General features: G+C 49.5%; 1 long non-coding RNA gene across 2 annotated transcripts in view; it reads left to right on the top strand.

Moving 5' to 3' along the window:
* The first annotated feature begins 10,397 nt into the window (after positions 1-10,397).
* The window catches only part of LOC311592998, a 13,404-nt gene continuing 6,233 nt past the window's right edge, over positions 10,398-17,568 (top strand). Inside the window, exons 1-3 of one of the 2 annotated variants that reach the window (XR_014777558.1) lie at positions 10,398-10,531; positions 14,278-14,451; positions 17,317-17,474. This is a non-coding gene — a long non-coding RNA (uncharacterized lncRNA). Of the gene's footprint in view, positions 10,532-10,913; positions 11,017-14,277; positions 14,452-17,316; positions 17,475-17,568 lie in introns of those variants that run through there. The other variant, XR_014777559.1, reaches the window with a different exon arrangement.

Below are 17,568 nucleotides of genomic sequence, written 5' to 3'. Positions count from 1 at the left end.
ATATAAAGGGCTTTATCAAAACATTGGAAGAATGGTGGTGCACACCTATAATCCCAGCACTCAGGGAGGCAGAGGCAGGCGGATCTCTGTGAGTTCAAGGTCAGTCTGGTCTAAAAGCAAGTCCAGGACAGCCAAGACTAACACAGAGAAACCCTGTCTCAAAAAAAAAAAAAGAAAGAAAGAAAAAGAAAAATTGGAAAGTGGATCCATGGACCAGGAATGGTAACTGGTTGAGTCCTAGACGGGCAAGAAAGGGGTGGAAAGCAGCCCAGAGCACACCCGAAACCCTTGCATGCTTCTGGAATTTGCTGAGCCAGGTACTTCTGAAACTGGGTAGGTGCAAAGGCTAACCATAGGAAAATGGCATGGAAATCAATTTAAAAAACAGATTCCTGGGCTGTAGGGATGGCTCGGTGATTAAGAGCACTTGCCGTTCTTGCAGAGGAGCAGGGGTCAGTTCCCAGCACCCACACAGTGGTTCATAAGTGTCTTTAACGTTAGTTCCAGTAGATCTGATGCCTTCCTCTGAGCTCCATGGGCACCATGCATGCACCTGGTAGATATACATATATGCAGGCAAGCTCTCAGACACATAACATAAAAATAAATACTTAGTTAAAGCTGCGAGGGAGGGGGGAGGTCGACTCCTAGGTTTCCCGCCCTGCCACGCCTCGCTCGACCCGCAAGAAAGACCCGACCACCAGTTCTTCTCCTAAGCAGCTTGACTCAGGCTTTTCTTCTCAGAGACTCCCCCAAGCCACTCCCCTCACGCTCATTTATACCACCCAAACAGCCAATCACACTAAGCTATGTCTCACGCGCTGATAGGCTCGTGAGCAGCGGGCCTTTTTCAAATAAGGGATTGTTTGTTTAAATCGAGGAGGCTCCGGCTGCATGCCAGGCGCCATGTGGAGGCAGGAGTCCACAAAGGGCTCCGTGGCTCCCCACACCGCCCCACCTCCCTCCCCCCTCGCAGAATACCAATAAATAGTTCAGGAAGAATCAATACAAGAGTTCAGGCGGGAGAAAAGAGGAGCTTTTTTCTTAATTAGTCTTGAAAAGATGTGAAAGGCCTCAACCAGATCCTTGTACATAGTTGTATTTTGTTCCCAGAGAACCAAGGCTGTGTTGTAATGCTCCGTTCTCAGATATAAACAGAGATGAGCAGGCACTTAAGGACAGACACCCCCAGGGGAGAGTCAGAGGACAGATGACACCCCCAAGGGAGAGTCAGAGGACAGACACACCAGGGGAGAGTCAGAGAACAGACACCCCCAGAGGGAGAGTCAGAGGACAGACACCCCCAGGGGAGAGTCAGAGACTTTAAAGAATAAAATAACAGCAACAAGAAAACCCCAGGGGGAACTAAAAAGGATTTTAGATAAGGGAGTCTACAGAAAGCAGGCTTCAAATAGGACAGAACAACCAGTGCTCTAGAAGTTAGTTATTAGATCCACGAATAAGATAGGATGCTACAAAAATGAACTCTTGAGTATTAAATATAAAACAACAACAACAACATATATATATATATATATATATATATATATATATATATATATATATATGAAGAACATCAGTGGTGGGTGGATCGGGGCCCAGGGGCATCTGCTCAAACTACTGCACTAACCAAGGACAATACAATAGTAAACATTGAACCTCTACTCTGATCTACCCAATGGACAGGACATTCTCCACAGTTATGTGGGGAGCAGGGACTGACTTTGATGTGAACTCTGGTGCTCCAAATTTGATCACCTCCCCTTGGTGGGGAGGCCTGGTGGCACTCAAAGAAAGAATAAGCAGGCTACCAAGATGAGACTTGATAGCCTATGACCATATAATGGGGGAGGAGGTCCCCCTCAGTCATAGACCTAGGGAAGGGGAATAGGGTGAAAGCAGGAGGGAGGGAGGAATGGGAGGATACAAGTGATAGGATAACAATAGAGTTGTAATCTGAATAAATTAATAAAATTTTAAAAATAAATAAAGTGTACAGAATTATACAATAAAAATAATTGTCTTTACAATCCTAAAAAAACGGGAGATTTAAAAAAATGGCTGGAAGAAAGTTTTAGAAAAATAGGACGATAAAGAGAAAACAGAAAAGATGAGATAATTAGAGGACGTACATGGGGGAAGTTAGCTAGAAGGGGAAGAGTGGGGACAGTGCGTGAAGAAGACAGGGGCTTCAAGGTTGCAGTGAGCCCAGGTCAGGAAAGATGACTCAGCAGATCGATGGTGAAGGCTGTTGGAAGGTACTACCCTTTGAGCCAGACTGCTTCCATTTTTGTTAAATTGGCCATGCTTGCTTATGAGAGTCCAGCACAATCTGGCCTGGGGAACTGTAGAGATTCCCTCAGAGAAAGAGTTAGTGAGGTGTAGTAACAATTTGGGAATTTGGGGTTTTTTTGTTTTTGTGTTGTTTGTTTTTTGTTTTTTCGAAACAAGGTTTCTCTGTGTAGCCTTGGCTGTCCTGAACTCCCTTTGTAGACCAAGCTGGCCTCAACTCACAGTGATCCACCTGCCTCTGCCTCCTGGGTGCTGGCATTAAAGGTGTGTGCCACCACACCTGGCAAATTTTGGGTTCTTTAAAAAACACAGAAGTATTATAATATGTTTTGGGTTTTTTTTTCCCCCAGGTGTGGGGATATGCGGCTGCTTTGCAGCAGCTGACTCTGATTTGCCTAGTGCTCTGGCAGTGTCGTGATTTTGCCAGCTGCAGATAGTTTCTGTGATTGAGTGATGTTTGGAATTCTGGGGACTTTTCAAAGGTAGATAAATGCTAGAGCCCCATAGGTGAGGTGGGCTGTTGGTTGGTTGTTAGCTGCTCTTGGACACAGTTTATTAAATAGTTATGTGCAAAGAAACAAGAAGAAGAAATTAAATATCCTGACGGCAAAGATCAAACTTGCCCCCCAAGGAACTCAATGCCCCTACTAAGCAGGAATTAGTCTAATGATTACATCATCCCTTTTCTGACACCTGATTCTATTCAAGAATCTCTTTCCTTTCCTCTCTACCTTTCTTTCTCTCTTATCTGGTGTTAGGGGGTTGTGAGGGAAGAAGAAAAGGGGTGGAGAAGGGTGGAAGAAAGAAGAGCCCCCAAAGTAGCAAATTCGGCTACAGTGGGGTGATTAGACCACACTTTGAGTATCCAGCCGTTCTTCCCAGACCTCTGTATGCCGTTCTGCCATACGTGTGCACGGCCCTTTGGCCACAGTACACAGGCTGTGGATGTCTAGGGGAAGCAGACTCCATCTATGTTGCAATGGGGATGCCATCATCAACGTTGGGTAAAGACTTGGCAGTGTGGATGCTTTGGGTTGTCCTCGCTTCTGTAGGCAACACCTCATCTTCGTCTATTCTGTAAATAAGCCCATAAACTCACCGGTTCCTCAGGGTGAGTGTCAGTGAAATAGAACTTTTTTTTTTTATCATTAGAATCTTGGATGGACGAGGGGGGGAGGGAGAAGTAGAGATAGTTTATGTCTTTCCTCCAGGAAGGAATTTTAGCAGCAGGGACTCACATTGTGGAAGGAGAGAACAGTCTTCTCACCACCATCACCACCACTAGAACCATGCTTCAGAAGAGATGAGCAAGTAAACCAAGATAGAAGATGTGGTACTCAAAAAAGGATGCAGCCCAGGGAGCAGGCAAAGGATGCATGCCTACATGCCCTTAAGCCAATGGGGCCACTAATGGCCTGGGGCAGTCATTTCAATTCACCTTCTACATTAACATGGACTAATTTCTCAATGACAAGGGTGTTCTGGAGGATGCTAGGAGTTAAGCCAACTACGTGGATGACTTTTGAGACGCCTTCAGTAGTCCCTGCATCCTGTGGTGACGCTTCCTTTGCTCACCCTGTATCAGCTTTTACCATGGTGAGTGTCCAGTTTCAACTGTCTAGTAGATGTTTATTGGGTCTCATCTCTCCCACCAGGCTCTGAAGGTCTTCTAAGGACAGTGACTTCAGCACAAATTAGCCAAGCCTTTGCACACGTGTGAGTGATCTGCAGCTACTGAGCATCAGGCACACACTTAGGGAACAGTACGAACTTTGCTGCCCAGTCATCAGAATGACTGCCCTTTACACTGGCTCAGCCTCTTGGTTCTGGCACAAAGCAAATGCTTGATAAACTGCCCTGCTCTATGGCTGAGACTTCTGCATTCCCAGTTTGCGGTAGGATTTAAACAACTCTCAGAACCTTCTGGCAAAATGCCAAGATATTCCCACATATCAGTAGAGGTGATACAGCGGAGAATGGCCTCTGGGTCTGGGAGGTGTGACCTGGGAATTGAGTGTGGGGAGAGAGAGTGTGGTGGTGAGGTCCTGGTGTGTTGGGGGGGGTGTTCATGGGTGTCCTGGTGGTGAGGTTCCTTGGGGGGGGGGTGGAGATTTGCAGGTGTCCTGGTGGTGAGGTCCCTAGGGGGTTCACAAGGGTCCTGGTGGTGAGGTCCCTGGGGGAGGTTCGTGGGTATCCTAGTGGTGAGGTCCCTGGTGGGGGGGGGGGTTGCAGGTGTCCTGGCGGTGAGGTCCCTGGGAGGAAAGGTGGTTCGCGGGTGTCCTGGTGGTGAGATCCCTTGTGTGTGTGGGGGGGGGGTTCACAAGTGTCCTGATAGTGAGGTCTCTTGGGGGGAGGTTTGCAGGTGTCCTGGTAGTGAGCTCCCTTGAGGGGATTCACAAGTGTCCTGGTGGTGAGGTCCCTGGGGGGGTTCATGGGTGATGGGGTCCCTGGGAGGCGGGGTGGTTCGTGGGTGTCCTGGAGGCCTGCTGTAGGAGGATAGGAGCAGGAGAAGATAGGGGACTGGGTTATCTCAAAGCAGCTACATAGCGGCCTGGATGGAGAAGTGACTCATCCTGGCCTGCCACACCCAGCGCTGTCTAACTCCTTGCCCCTTGGTCTGCCTTCCAGTGTCCAGCTTGCAGGGTTCCCCATCTGGAAAGATGTACGAGCCAGATTCTTCCCACACCCTGGGATCAAGTGGGTGGGGTCCCAGGCCCAGGCCTGCTTCCCTTTGGCTGGTGCATCACTCAGGATGCTGGCTCAAGAGGCTCAGAAGAATGCGACATTAGATCACTTAGCCCACAAGGTTCCCAATTTTTTTGCTGGCTGGCACATTTGAAGAGATGGCAACCAACATCAAATTATCAGGGTTTTTTGTTTGTGTGTGTGTGTGTGTGTGTGTGTGTGTGTGTGTGTGTTAAGAAAATTCCAAGAAATGTTTTAAAATGTGTTTGATACCTGCAAAAAGGTTATCAGTTTATCTGGAGCTGGAGTTACAGGTGGCTTTGAGCAGCTTGAGGTAATGCTGGGAATCTTAACAGCCACCCTACCCTCAAGAAGAACCATCTTTAGACTGGGGAGGCGGCTTAGTGGTAGATCTCTTCTTAGCATGTATAAAGTCCCAAGTCCTGTCCCCAGCATTGGAAAATCGCCCGTGTTTCCTGGTGTGGGTGGCATTTACCATGGACTCACTCAGGAGAAGTGCATCACGCTGCCCATGGATAGATATAGCCAAGCCTGAGTACAAAGTAGACATGCAAGAGCTTCATTCATGAAAAAATTGTGTGCAGTCTGGTCCGGTATTTAAAAAATAAATGTAATCCCAAAATGTAAGGGTGGGGCAATGAGGGAGGGAGGAAAGGACAGATGTGTGTGGACAGAAAGGCTGTGGACAGGTGGGCTGTGCATGCTCTGATGGAGTTCTACCTACTGTGCAGCAACACAGAGCCTCGCATTTACCTACAGCAGCACAGGGGGAGGGGCTAGCCAGTCCTGGTAGATGCTTTCTGCCTGCCGGAGAGCTCAGGCTGGACGCCTCCAGAAGCTGCAGTTGCTAGGTTTTTGCACTCACAGGCCAATCGCTTGTAAACCTTTGCACTTGCACACACTGTCAGTCTTAACACTCAGAACAGAGGAAGGCTTTGCCATCCCCCTGAGCTTGGGGCCAGGGAAGCTAGCCACTCCCACAGGTCTGAGGCCTCCACAAGGCCCTTGCTCATGTCAAGCAAAGGCATTCAATTCACTCAAGGCTTCTCTGCTCCCTGCTTATGAGGAAGGCATAGGTTTAAAGGGCAGTCAGTCATCCTAAAAAAGAGTGCGTTATAAAGCTTCCGTGCATATCTCGGCTGTGTAATAGCAGAACAACTTCTGGGGAGGAAATGAACAAATCCAAACTTCACGGCTCCCTTCACACATTCACGGCAGAGGTTTCACATCCAGCCCCAAGCTGAGGAAAATCTAGTCCCCCCTTGGTTATCTTGAGGGGAGTGAAAGCCACACCCAGAATGCTTCCATGGAAGGTGCGCTGTTTTCAGGCTGCTGTTGTTGAGAACCAACTTCCAGCCCTGAAGGCCAGGCCAGGTGGAGGGGACCCACTGTCAGAAGTCTTAATCATAGGGCAGAGTGAGTGATCAGAACTTGGTCTGAAAGGGATGTTGTAGACCTAAGAGACCCTGGCCAGCCCCCTCCATTGGCAAGCTTTTGGGGGATGTCTGCTTCCCCTGGGTGAAAACCAAGACCCAGAGAGAAGGTTGCACCAGATAGGGGAAAAGAAACTGTGCCCCAGGACCATAACCTCCACCCCGAGGCTGAAAGGTCCATTGGGGTCCCATTCCTGGTCCCGGAGAGCTGCTCATGGATCCTGCCGTGAGGCTATAATCTTTCAGCCATCCAGGGCTGGTGCTGGGCTGCAGGGAATGGTTTGGGTTACTTGCCTGGAGACTTCCCCTCCAGACAGCACTCTCTGGTTGGCAGGGATACAGCGCAACAGGGCCAGAGGCCCTCAAGAGGCCAGAGCTGCTACAATGGAGGGCTTCAGCCACCCAACGCCTCTTCAGGGCTGCTTGTCACCAAGCTCAGGCTGACACCCTGGCTCAGGCAGAGAGTGGGTGGGGGCAGGAGAGGAGGTTAGGAAGGTTCTGCCAGGTGGGCTGGGGAGGAGGGATTTTTGGCCTCTGTGAAACGGGTCTCTTTCCATCTGGAGAGCTCTGCTCAGCTGGCCTCCTTCTTGCTTCTCTCTCCTCAGCCATGCCCAGTCTCCGTCGACTGCATAAAGCCTCTTTGATTAATGAGGCCGTGAAGAAGCCGCTTCAGGTTCTGGCCTTCACCACCCGATCTGCAAAGTGGCTGCTTATAAGCGATAATCTTTTGAACAAAATAGTAAGCCGGGCGTGGTAGTGCATGCCTTTAATCCCAGCACTCGGGAGGCAAAGGCAGGTGGATCGCTGTGAGCTCAAGGGCAGCCTGGTCTACAAAGTGAGTCCAGGACAGTCAAGGCTACACAGAGAAACCCTGTCTCGGAAAAAAAAAAAAGTAGTAGCCCTGTAAGCAAGAAGTTTAAGGAGTCTATTGGTACCCACAATGATGTTGGTGAGCTTGTTAGCTGGCCCATTCCTTTTAAGTTCTCTCACGTACAACAGAGAGACTCAAGCCAGGAATGATCATCTGCTAACTATGCTCCAGGTGTCTTGGAGGTACAGTATTTGTTGAATTATATGAAAGAATAATTAAGTTCAGCTTAAGATACTTTTGTTTTGTTTTGTAGACAGGAGGTATAGGCAAGGTGAGCGTGTCCACTATCAGGCCACACAGAAGAAAGATGACTCGGCAGTTAGGAACACTTGCTTAGAACCTAGGCTTGGATCCCAGCACCCATTTGGTGTCTCACAACCACCCCTTAACTCCAGTTCTAGGGGATCTGCCCTCCTCTTCTAGCCTCGGCAGGCACCACCCATACATATGGGACACATACATACATACAAACAGGCAAAACTCATAAACATAAAACAAAAACACAGCTTTAAAAATTATCTTAAGCAAAGATGCTATTGCCTCAAGAGATCAGAGTCCTACTCTAGCGGCCTGCACCTCACAGAGAGGGAAGCAAGGGCGGTACAGGGCCTTTCCTGCTGAAGTCACAGGGACAACACACGTGACTAGGCTGGTGTCCTGAGCCTAGGGGTCTGACAGCTGCTCATCCAATGGGAGAGAATCTGGCCTTGGCCAGGGGTAGAAACTCCATGGCGAATATGTAGCTTTTCCTGACCCTTGAAGCCTTTTTTATTTTATTTTATTTTATTTATTTATTTAGGTTTTTTCAAGACAAGGTTTCTCTGTGCAGCCTTGGCTGTCCTGCTCTCGCATTGTAGACCAGGCTGGCCTCGAACTCACAGAGATCCGCCTGCCTCTGCCTCCCGAGTGCTGGGATTAAAGGCATGCGCCACCATGCCCAGCTTGACCCTTGAAGACTTTACTTGCTTGAAAATTCCTATGGCTTAGCTGGTGAGACCACTTCTCAGGGAGCTTCTTCTGCTTTTCCTGATGCCCGTGGCCACCTGCGAAGCCTCTCGAATCTTGAGCGTCCTCCTCAAGAACTCGAGAGAAGCAGGGCTGATCCTGCAGAGCTGTTGTGTGGCTCGTGGCTCTAGTCAAGACTGCACATGGTAAGTCAACCCTTGTCTGCCATGCAGGACCGAGGGCTAATTCCTGCATGACCCAGGGATGCTGAGACTGGGTTTGCAGGTGGCATGTGTGGCAGCTATAAGGACAAGCCTTGTAGTACAGGGGTAGTAATGGTATCCTGTCAAGGACCAGTTGGTACCTGTTGTTTAGGCTCTTGGTCCAAGTCAGCCACAGATGAGCATACTGGTTGGGCATGGTTGTGGCTACTAAAATCTTATTAAATGTCATATACTTTAGAACTGTATTTTAGTCTGGCCTTGAATTACCTGTGCAGCTGAGGTTGACCTTGAACTTCTGTCCTTTCGTTCCTACCTCCTTAGTGCTGAAATCTATAGGTATTCATTGCCATGCCCAGTTAACGTGGTGCTGGAGACTGACTTCAGGGCTTTTTTACGAATGCAAGGTGAGCGCACCTACCAGCGGGCCACATCCCCCAACTAAAAGCTTTTTAAAACCGAAAAGCCTCATAACTTGAGGACCATACAGAAATGGATCCTGGGCTAGATTTGGCCAAAGCACACCCCAAGGCAACTTCCTCAAAGTATGGCCCCTTATTCCCTGTGATGCTTTACCTCATCGACTCAACAGGGTCTAGAATCACCTAGAAGCTAAAGGCTTCGGTACCTCAGTGAGAGATCACGTGACTAGGTTATCTGAGGTGGGAGGACCCACTCTAAAACTGGGTGGCACTCTTCTCTAGGCTGAGGCTCCAGGCTGCGTAAAGAGAAGAAAGCTGGCTGAGTGTGGTAAAGCACTTAATCCCAGCACTCAGGAGGCAGAGGCAGGGGCATCTCTGAGTTTGAGGTCAGCCTGGTCTACATAGTGAAGTCTAGGGGGGGCCAATTTTGCACATAGAAACTCCCCTTTCTTTAGAGAGAGAGGAGAGAGGGTGTGTGTGTGTGTGTGTGTGTGTGTGTGTGTGTGTGTGTGTGTAGATGCAAAGAGACTAGCTCCCTCTAGCTTCTGCCACCACATTTTCTCACCTCAGTGGACCGTACCTCCAAACTGTGAGCCAAAAGCAACACTTCCCCTTTACGCTGTCAGGGCTTGCTGTTCCAGCAAGAGGAAAAGAAATTCAGATGTACGTAATAAACATTACACTGCTAAATGTCCGTGTGCTGTTTGATCTCACTCTGAAGCTGATTCTGGAAGCAGAGTTGTCCCTCCCCCATTTCAGACCCAAGCCTGGTTGTCTCAGAAGTGCCCCCAAAGTCTGGGGATGCACCAGCCTCACTGTGATAGGAAAGGGAGAGAAAGCAAAACAGCCCGAGAATAAAAAACACTGCGATCTCAAGGGTAGCCGGAAGGCAACAGTGTTATTACTGATTATCCCACCGTATGAACATGTCTGTAGTGGGAAGTCCAGCCATGGACAGAAAGCTCAGCTGGGAACCGACTAACCACCTCCCCCTCCCCCAGTGGGTTTTTTCTGCTGGATATTTATAAGCCTCCAATTCAATGATGTTACAGTCCTACTGTTGTTTTTTCCTAGAAGTGTCACCTGAGGGAACTCTCTATATCCCAAACAGAGAACAGAGCTATCATTCTGTGGACTGTGCAAAGCACCTCCTCCGAATAAAGACATTCCTTGAAACATGGGGATTTGTGGTTAAAAAAAAAAAAACCAGTTTGGGTGATGTCTTAGTTTGGGTTTCTTATTGTGATGAAACACTACGGCCAAGAGTAAATTGGGCAGGAAAGGGTTTATTTGGCTTATCCCTCCACACCACTGTTCACCTCTTGAAGGAAGTCAGGACAGGAAGTGGAGCAGAGCAGGAACCTGTAGGCAGGAGCTGATGCGGAGGCCATGGAGGCTGCTGCTTACTGGGCTTGCTCCCCATAGCTTGCTCAGCCTACTTTTTTATAGAACTCAGGACCACCAGCCTAGGGATGACACCGCTCACAATGGGCTGGACCCTCCTACATCATTTACTAATTGAGAAAATGCCCTACAGGCTTGCCTGCAGCCCAAGCTTAGAAAGGAATTTGCTTTGTTGAGGCTCCCTCCTCTTTGGTGACTCCAGCTGTGTCAAGTTGACGTAAAAACTAGCCAGCACAGGTGTGTTCTGGGTGCTTTGCTGTACGGTTGTGGGTGGGGTGGTCTCTCCCATGGCACCTCCCCACCTCGTGAAGCCACTGCCACATTGGTGCTTCTCAAGTTTAGGACTGGGGCTAGCATCTCTGAGCACCAGCATTCTGTGGAATGGGTTGGGGGTTGGGTGGGTCACTACCTCTAGAAAAGCACAAATGCCTTCACTCCTGTACACAAATACTCTATGCTGTGTCACTTTGGGAAGTGCACTCCCCATATCACGCCCTCCCTGAGATGCCCCCACGGCAGGAAATGCTTACTGCTCCAAGCACAGCGGGGCAGTGAGGACCTCTCATCTCCACCTTCGCTCACGCTTGTTCCTCCAATCAAACTACTTCTTTGGATTCCCTTGCTCACACAGCAGTGCCCGCCTTGTGCTTTCTGCACCAAGACTAAGGCTTCTCCACTGGCTTGACAGGCGCTCCCAGGTAGTCACCAGAAGCAGGAAACTGGTGAGAAAAAATGAGGAAAGACTGGAGCCGGGGGAAGGAAGGGCTGAGGGACCAGCTGGGTAGAAGGACACCTGAGGGCGGGTTCATGGCAGAGCATGCAGCGGCTTGTTAGGCCCCTCTCCAAGTCCACTCATGCAGAAACTTGAATCTTGTGGACTGAGGGTATCAGCTCTTGGGAAGTCCCCAGGGACGGATGAAAGGTCCTAGCTCTCCCTTAGGTCCTCATTCCTCTCTGGAGCATTGCCGAGAAGGCCGCTTGCCTGTGGCTGTGGATCCGGAAGCGCCCTGCCTAGTCCTGACTTTCATTTAGATTGTCCCCTTGGGCACTGTGTGGAAGCAACACCCGAGTTGGACTGCCCACAGCACCTGGTGGGACTCTGTGGGAAGAGGCTGTCTATACTTGCACCCCGACTCCACAGCTCAGTGGACACCCAGCAACGCCACGTTCCCCCAGCCCCTTGAGAGCAGTTGCAGGCCTTTAAAATGACGAGAGGCCAGTGGACCCGCATGGTTTCCTCAAAAGCCATTTCCTGCTAGCTTGTTCGCTCCCTCTTCCTTGACTCTACTAGGGCATCAGCCACTCTGGTTCCTTTGGGTGTGAAATAAAATAACATAGGAAGTGCCGGCATATGGCAGGCACTAGGCAGACTCGTCTGCCCCTCCCCCTCCTCCCCCCCAACCCCCCACTCCCACCCTGCTCTCATTTCTGAGCTGCTAGAGAGAAATAAACATTTCTTTATTTTGAGATGGATCGGGGAGCTGTGGCCCTGCCCATACAAAACATAGCCCCTCTAGAGCAGCCAAAAGTGGCTTGCTAACCCTTCCCCGGCTGAGGATGACTTTGACCTTGATGTCTTGGAGCTAGCCAGATTTCTTGCCAGTCTGCCCTCCCCCAACCCTCCCACAGCCACTAAGCCCCTCACATCAGGGGCCAGGACACCTCCGCTTGTGTGTCATCAAGCCCTTCAAGGGCTTGTCCTGAGTGGGTTTACCTGATAGAAGTGTGGGCAGGCTTTTATCTGTCGTTGCTGATGAAATGCCCTTGAAGAACAGCTTCTCTTGCCACTGAGAGAGTGTCAAGCTCTTAGCAAGACTGAGTGGGCACTGAGAGGCCAGGCAAGGGGAGAGGAGGAAGGGGTGAGAGGCAGAGCTCAGAGACAAACAAACTGGTTTGCGATTTCCCCTTGACATCCGCAAACTCCACAAGTAATTGTGGGCATTCTAGCTCAGGGTGCTGCTGTCTGTCCCGGCTAAGAGTGCTGTACATCTGGCACGACACACTCCTAGGTAAGTAATTTAAAGTCTCTGAGCCCTGGTGACATCATAGGCATTGTTTCATAAGGTTGTTCTGAGGAGTGCAGCGATCTTTCAGCCCTGTATGCTTAGAGCAGGCACTGCGGTCCTCCTGACCCAGCATCTTTATATGACGACAGTTGAGAAAACTGAGCCTGGAGCAGGCATTGTTTTTCTGAGCTGACAGAGCAGGCAGGCTCACGGACTTCCCAAGCACTCCTTTGGGGAAAGTGGTATGCGCACAGCAAGGCACAGTTCACACATAACAGCCCAGCCTGGTGACTCCTAGCTACACAGCTGAGGATGTACTTAAGAAACAGTGCACTGTGGCCCTGCCGCGTGCTGCTGAGAACCCTACCTCTCTCTCTCTCTCCAGTCCCTGCTGCTGAGTTACAGCCTGGCCCAGGAGAGAATTGCTCCACTCCAGAACATTCTCTTAGTGAATCGAGTCTGAGGCAATCAGAGAGATGGATTGTATTTGAATATACATAGACTTTCCATGGTGCAGGCATACTCTTGATTTCACAGAACTTAAAAAAAAATATTACATGCACGTGCGTGCGTGCGTGCGTGCGTGCATGTGTGTGTGTGTGTACATGCTTATGTGCGCTGTAGCATGCTTGTGGAGGTCAGAGGACAGTTCTTGGGAGTTGGTTCTCTCTTTTCACTGTATGGGTCCTGGCATCACACTTGGCTGGCAGGCTTGGCTGCAAGTGTGTTCACCAGCTGAGCCAGCTTGACACCTCCCCCCTTCCACTACCCTAATACACCACAGCAGACACTTTAAAAAAAAAAAGATTTATTTATTATCTATACAGTGTTCTGCCTGCATGCACACCCGCAGGCCAGAAGAGGGCATCACATGACATTACAGGTGGTTACTACCATGTGGTTGCTGGGAATTGAACCCGGGACCTTTGGAAGGAGCAGGTGGTGCTCTTAACCACTGAGCCATCTCTCCAGCCCGCACAGCAGATACTATTGTCAGTCCTCTCAACAAAGGCCGCTGAGGAACAGAGAGGTAAAGGAAACAATCTCAAGGTCCTCAGCCAGGGTTCCGAGCCAGGCACGTGGTCTCTAGTCTGTTCTCCTTGCTTTACTGCTGGCCCACGGATTTGAGGCTCCCCGCACCGTAGGCTATGTTGCTGCCCTCCTGGCCCCTTATTTCGTAACCCGGCTATCACACAAATAATTGAGACTCTTTTCTAACACAGGGCTTCACAACACAATCTGAGCTGTTTAAGTCTGTTCTTAACTCTCTACGCTATTTTGTCTTACTCTCAGCAAACATCCCAGAAATACTTGCACTTTGTAGCTTTCCTGGGCTTCAGTTCTTTCCTCCTGATCCTCCTTGGACCTCTACCCATGGCTCAATCCCGTGCTTCGTCTCCTAACTCCTCCCTGCCGGCTGGCAGGAAGTCCAGCCCTCTTCTCTCCCCTGCTCGGCGATTGGCTGTAAGCTGCTTTATTGACATATCAGGGGGAGAGTTGGAGAGCGGAGTTTACACAACATTTAGACAGTAAATTCTCAGAACAAAGCTTATAAACAGTCTGAGGGTCAAGGTACAGAAATCAGCACTTAGGTTACGTAATAACTCGATGCCTACAAACACTGTTTCTGCAGATCTCTTTCCAAAATGGATGAACGATGAGATTCAAATCAGCCTCAACCGCTCACCCCTGTCCCCAGGCACTTTGTACACCCGACATGAGAATGAGCTGTTCAGAGAGCAATTGGGCTTCCTGCCTGCAATAAGAGGGAGAACGGGAATCGGGACGCTGGTCTTGAATTCCATATTTCCAACTCTAACGTGGCGGATCGTTATTCTATCTATTCTAAGAGACACATTGCCTTTTGATTTAATGGTCTTGGACTCCAGCTGCAACTTAAAACCAGTGCATGCATGGTAGAAATGCTTTTTAGTTTCCCTGAACACTATTTATGATTCAATCAAAACTATGTCTCAGTGGTTTCTCAGGATCCAGAGCTGGGACATGAGCCATAAGGACTGACGGCACAAATGGAAGAAGACGCTGAGGACACTGACAGTTTTCCCTGCTCTGAGCTCTGTTGCCTCTCCATCTTGCCGTCCACCTCAGGAAGCATCCTGACCTGCTGATGACATCCAGGAAGACTTCCAAGTAATGTGAACCGCACCTTTTCTAATTCCTTCTGGAAGTTTCTAAGTATCAGTGTTTCAGTTAAGTACTACAGTGACTTAGTAGTACTCATGAGTGACTGGGCATTTCTCCTTCATCATAGGTGATTGCTGATGATGGCCAGAGTGGGGTTAGCAGTCAGGTTAGTCACATGCCTGTTGTGGTTAATTTATAAGTAGGGCCTAATGTTTATTATTAGCCATAATTATTATTATTATGGTGATATTTTCTAACCTACTAGCAATCAATGAAGACACAGACACCTGTTATATTTTAAATAGCCTGAGTTAACCTGGGGCAGGGCAGATATTAATCCCCTAAACTAGCTTCCATATTGGGGCAGGTAGCCCATACCCTGTCCTAGTCTCATGCCATCTGCTTCTAATAATTTCTATCAAGTTACCTCCCAGCCATAATTCCAAATACTTGCTAATGCTCTTTATCTGGGCCGGATCTTCCATCCATCCTGGCCATGCGTTTCTTCCTCCACCTAACCCATGGTGCTGGCCCCTCCTGTCTCTTCTAGTCTCTCTCCCAAAAGCCCTGGAATCTTAGCCATGCCTACCTATCCCATTTGCCCTGCCCAGGTGTGTTGGCCTTTTATTGGTCAGACAGAAACAAGGTTTTAGGCCAGGTTACAAACAGTTTGGGTTATGTGAGTCTGCTCATTTGGGCAGAGCAGACTAACCTTCAACACATCCCAGAATGACCCTCCCAAGGCCCCAGTTTCTGCTCTGGTTGGGCTCTACATGCCCTACAAAAGTTCATGCATCCCAATAAAACAATACAAAATCTTGCTCCCCAGTGGGTCAATCCATGGCTAGATCATAATTTACCAGGCTATTGGGAGGTGGCTAGAACGTTGTCAGTGGGACATGTCCCTAAAGGGGACTATTCTGTGCATAGCTCCTTGTACTCTCCCTGGGGAAGCACACCCTCACCCCACCCCTACCCCCACCCCTATACCCCACCTCCCAACCCCCCAACCCCCCCTACCCCCTCCCAAGATGAGCAGCTTCGCTCCTCCACACTCACTGTTGCAATGTCTTCCTTGACACAGGCCCAGGAATGACAGAACTAGCTAATGACAGGCTGAAGCCTTTGAGACTTGGAGCCAAGATGGTCTTTCTCAGGTAGTTTTCACAGAAGGAAAACTAACTGCTCCCAGAGGCAGCACACGGGCCAGGCGTCACCTAACCGCCTGCTCTCTCCTGTGCTGCCTTTCCCTGACCCTCTCACGCAGGCTCGCAGGCCTGCCTCTCTACTCTTATCCAGCAGAAAAGCATCAGCAGCCTCTTCCAGGCCTGCCCAAGGATGAGGAGCCTCTCCTCTCCTCCCACAGATGGCGAGGGCATTGTGAGCTTGCTGTTCCAGCATGCTCGACCAGTGTTCCAAGTCTTCACAGTTGGACCCCTACATCCCTTCAACCAGCCCAATGGGCCCTGGTGGAAAAGCCACAGGGACAGAGGAAAGGAGATACGTACCTAAAGCCAGTAGTGTGGCATTCAGCCAGTCTCTCAGGGATGGTACCTCCAGCTGAGAAGCCATTATGAGAACTGAGTAGAACTAAGGTCTGTGGTGCCTTCTTAAGACCCATGGTGGGGCTGAGGCTGGCTGCGTAGTATAGTCCATGGCCTTTGGCTCTGCACAGACAGGGGCCCTAGACAAATGAGCTCCATGAAACTTGGTTGACTCGGAGGGACAATACATCAACCCATCACATTGTGGACTTTAAATGAGATGATATGCCCAAGTCATTTCATTGCCTGGCATAGAGGAGGCATCTGATAAGCATTCTGTCCCTCCTACATGTGAGCACTGAGCATACCAAGGCCAGAAAGTTGATTTAACTGCTGCAGGATGTGGCTCAGTGGGAGAACGCTTTACCATCAGCATGTAGACTTCAATCCCAGGCTTCTGATATTTAAGCACATGCATAAATCCCATGCTATGCGGAGGAAATATAATCTTAAGTGAGCCCAGCATTGCTAGAGATCTTCTATCACCAGCAGCTGACTTTGAACGTACTCATCTCTCTTCCTGGAAACTCCAGTGCAGGGAAGGGAGCGGTCACCCTGGGGGAAATGCCACCATGTGGTAGATAGTTTAGAGGGACACTGTGTGGCAGATGATTTAGGGAACCACAGCTTTTCAGTCACTGTTTCAGGTCTGACGCCCCTTTCTGCTAAAGGCGGGAACATAGACAGAAGCCAGCTCTAAAGAGGGCAGGACTTCTACAACTCTTTGGTGTCTGGTGGCTTTGCTCTCTTCCTGTCCCCCAGCCACTCTGAATTCCCCCATTGGTCCTAAGCCGTGTCGTTTGCTCACTAGGAAGGCATGGAGCAGCTGGTGCTGCCAGGCTTGCTCTGAGCCAGGAGTACACCACAGTGAAGAGGCCCAGGGTCTAGAACTTGTAGAAGAGAGCCTGGTTTGGGGAGCATCTCGAGCAGTGGGTCCCAACCTTCCTAACGCTGTGACCATTTACTATAGCTCCTCCTGCCGTGGCGACCTTCAGCCATCAGATTGTTTCGTTGCTACTTCATAACTGTAGTTTTGGTAGTTATGAATCGTAATGCGGATATCTGATATGTGACCCACCAAGAGAGTCACGACCCACAGGTTGAGACCCTCTGATCTGGAGAAAACTCTGTGGAGATAAAACTCACACAGCAAAGAGGTGAGTGACACAAAAAGCAAGCTAAGAGTAAGTGGGGCTGACAGCTTGCAGACACTGTTTTTTGGTTTCGTTTGTTTGTAATATTGGGTATCGAACTTGGGACTCTCACATGCTAGTAAATGCTCTACCGGCAGCTTTCAAGGTATCTTATGAACATGCTTCCTGTACAGGCTGCATGAAAGAGAGAAGCCCAAGAAAGCCATTAAAAAGATGAGGCCATTGGTGGGCATGGAGCAGTTCACATGGGGCCTTCACTCATGATCAGCGGCCTCAGTATGGAGGAACTCTTGTGAGCCAACTACACCGGAAAAGAAATTCAGATGGAAAGGTAAAGTAAAAGGTAGTGACAGGTTGGATCAGGGTGGCAACAGTAGGGGTGGTAACGGGGGGGGGGGGCAATAGATGATAGATATTTGGGCACA

This window comes from Acomys minous (genome assembly GCF_964271855.1).
Source record: "Acomys minous genome assembly, chromosome: 2".
NCBI lineage: Eukaryota > Metazoa > Chordata > Mammalia > Rodentia > Muridae > Acomys > Acomys minous.
This window is presented reverse-complemented; position numbering and strand designations above follow the sequence as displayed.